We start from the raw sequence: 3953 nt of genomic DNA, 5'->3' as shown, positions 1-3953 counted from the left end.
TTTTGAGGTCGCCATGTCTCAGTGCTTTTATGAAGAGAGCGCATCTGCGCACCTTTCGGATAGCACATCAAGAACCGGGTTGACCGGGTACTCGGTACCACCAGTACGTAAAAAAACCTGGTACCGTAACGTTTTCATTTTTTTAGTACCGACTTGGTACCGAAGTACCGGGTCTTTTGACAACACTACATACACCAGTACATACATAGGAAGTATATGGAGATAGGACTGTAAAATAAACTAAACCATTTTACATAAACATTACATAGGAATGACCAGTTCTTCAAACTTTGTAAGCACTGTTGTGGAGAGCAATTTAGCATTAACAGTCCTACACAAGCAATTGAAAAATAGTCCTCTTTTTATTAGGTAAGGTTAGGACTTACCAAGCGTACCGTATATACCAAGTACAGTATGTGTCTTGTTTGTTACCACATAATACCACATTTTTCCATAGGTGCTACACATTCACCATGTACATATCATTACTATGTATGAACAGTTATGTGTCTTATACGGATACTGTAAGGGTGTGCCTGTTTGTACCCACTTGTCCGTAAGTGCTACATATTTACCATGCATATACATTAGTAAGTACAGTAAAGTATCTAATTAGTTACCATGTACCGGCACTACCCGTAAGTGACCGTTATTACCCACACTTGTCTGTATGTACAAACTAATTACCATGCATGTACGACTGTTAAGTACAGCCGTGTTTCTTATTTGTTACCATGTACATACACTTCAGGTAAGTACCTTGTGTTACCATGCATTTGCCTATAGGTACAATATATTTACCATGTATGTACCAGGGAAGTACACGTACTGTAAAATAAAGAGCTACCCAGTTGGTTAACATTCTCATTAAGTTATGAAAATGTTATTTCTGATTGTTCTTTATTTGTAAAAAAAAAAAAAAAAAAAAAAAAAAAAAAAAAAAACATTAGATGGCCATTCAACTAAAATATTTCAGTCAAAAAGTTCCTTAAACAATGTATAAATAACATTTTTGTGCTAACGTTTTGAGAACAATGTTAAAGACCAGATAACCTTGTACTGTTACTGGAAGAGCATTTGTTCATAACTTTGAGAGAACCTTGCCAGAACATTATCTAAAGTTCTGAGAATGTTCCTTGTTAGCTGGGTTCATTATATGGAAAAAAGCAGCTTGTACATGCCACTATATTTGTTTTTATTTTCCACAGAATAAAGTCAGTCATATGGTTCAAAGCGACATGAGGGTGAGTTAAATAATAACAGTATTTATTTGTTTGACTGAACTAAACCTAAAAAAGTTCATGTTTCATTTCTCTGAAAATCTTTTTTTCTTTTTTTGATCAGTCAATTGAAGCTTATTTCTGATGGAATTAACAGGTTTACATGACCCATTTACATTGAGAGGTCATGGGAGTTGTAGGCACAGGTGTTTGTGAGAGCTTGTGAAAGCTTGTTATTTCACCACACACACACACAGACAGAAACACACCCAGAGACTCTCATTAAGTAAGCTTCAGCAGTATATCCGCTCATCAAAACACTGTCTGCACTAATTACTGCCTGTGACGAGACACACATTCCTGCATTTTCATAAGCACACACATACAAACACTGGCTCCCCACAGTATAATTCATATGCATATAGGCTGTCTCTTTCACACACACACACACACACCTACCTACACATACGTTTTTTTGTTTGTTTTGTTTTTTTGAGCTGTATGCAAATGCATTTAATTGGTCTGTCTGGTGATGCCACCCATACTGTCAATCAAATCTATTCAAAGCTCTGTCAGGAAAATAGAGGTAGGATTGTCTCCAAGATCTCTGTGTGCTGCATTGTGTACATGCAAAAACAATTGAAGAACCATCCAAAGAGACATGCAAATGCTTTTAAAAAAAATATATATAATAATTTAACTACTATATTAACCAAGCATGGTTATACAATAATCTGGCCACACCCAAAATACGTTGAGATATGTACACTACCATTCAAAAGTTTGTTGTTCAAATAATGTTGTTGTTATTATTATTATTATTATTATTATTATTATTATAAGCAAATAAACAAATATATATTTTTTAACATGAATGTATTTACTGTCACCTTTTGATCTATTTAATGCATCCTTGCTGATTAAAAGTTTTAATTTGTTTTAAAGAAACAAATCTTACTAACCCCATTTTAAATGGTAGTCTGTATACAGTTAAATTATTTACAATTTATTTTCCCATAAACTTAAACATTCATTATTATTGAGTGATGATATGTATGTGTAATTCGTACTGTAAAATTAAATGTGCAATTTAAATAAATAAACAAATAAATAAACAAACAAACTAATAACAGCACTTGAACTTCATTCCAATTTAACTTTACTTAAATTAAAATTGGAATTCTGTTTCCTAACTGGGTCCGTGTACGTTTTGATCATTTCATCTCCTATTTGGAATGCAATAACGAGAAATGGAAAAACGGCTCGTTTATTCGTTTTTCCGTTTAGTTTAACAAACGGAAAATGAGATTTTGGCTTGATTTCTCATTTTTCGTTTGGGGTTTAAAATTCGGTTTATGGCTTCAATATTTCATTCGCACGTGTGGGCGGTGCTGAAACGCTCCTTTCATCTGATTGGTCGAATCGCTCCGCCTTCAGTACGGTCTTTTCATTCTTTCAGGCAGAATAAGAGTCAGTACGAGTGCGGCACTATAATGTCTGAAACCACCACTCACTGTTAATTACGCATAATATTTTAATCAGATTTTGCTGGGCACATAATTCGTGCTGCTGCGACTTGCAAGTGACCCCTTTAATGCGAGTTACAGTATGCTGACAGATTATTTCTAGGTAGCCTAGTATTGTATGAATATTGTCCCATTGATAAATACAGTGCAAATAGTTCCGTCTCTTTGGATAAAAGTGAAGTGGAAATAAAAATCAATAATAGATTGAACAGTTCCATGATAATATGTCCGTAACATTTACCAGTCTTGTCTTTTATTTAAGTCAAAAGGCACTAGGTAGGTGTGTGTGACATGAATAAATAATTGTGAAAATTAATAAAGTTAAATTCATGAAATAAATTAGAAATAAAGTTTAAATTTATGAATGTAAGCATGTGTAGCCAACTCAGTTCAAAAGAAAAGAATGAGATAGAAAAGAGAGAAGGTATCTGAATTGTTATTTTGTTTTTTAGACTTGCATTTGCGTTTGTAATTTGTTATTTTGTTTTCAGAATTGTGATTTGCTCTGCACTTCTCGGCCACCGTACGTCTGTCTGCATATTGAGTTTATTTAACCCATCACAATTTATAGGAACTGTGTGAACTAGAGTGACTACTCACCTTAATGTTGTTCTTATTACTTAATAACACAAAAATGTCCAGCTCGCGCTTGCCAATTTAATGGCAGAGAATGGTGACTTTAGGTTTTTTTTTGTTTGTTTGTTTTTTGAAGCGGATGCATATCTGTCGTAAAATAATCCTATGCATCTCGTGGCGTATAGAAATGGAAAGTTATTATGTTTTATGAAAATCTTACGTTGCAGTGCGAGTGCGCAGCAGCTCACGCCGCGCACAAGTGCATATCCTTTTGAGATATCAATTATAATCAATTTTAATAAAACACAAGACTACATTATATAACTCTAACAGTAGGCTATTTAATATCTGTTGTTCTCCGGTTGTCAGTCAAAATGACAGTACTTGCATGAACATTATAGGCCTATATATACCCAAGCCAATTTATTATTCTTTCCTTTTTGTCTTAGTGTTTAAAATATTTATTTTGAAACACACTAAGACAAAAAGGAAAGAATAATAAATTGGCTTGGGTATATACAGGCCTATGTTCACGCAAGAACTATCATTCTGACTGACAACCGGAGAACAACAGATATTAAATAGCCTACTGTTAGAGTTATATAATGTAGTCTTGTGTTTTATTAAAATT

Source organism: Sinocyclocheilus rhinocerous, unplaced genomic scaffold (assembly GCF_001515625.1).
Source record: "Sinocyclocheilus rhinocerous isolate Xijiao unplaced genomic scaffold, SAMN03320098_v1.1 scaffold2366, whole genome shotgun sequence".
In the NCBI taxonomy this organism is placed as follows: Eukaryota; Metazoa; Chordata; class Actinopteri; order Cypriniformes; family Cyprinidae; genus Sinocyclocheilus; species Sinocyclocheilus rhinocerous.
Note: the sequence above shows the minus strand (reverse complement) of the source record.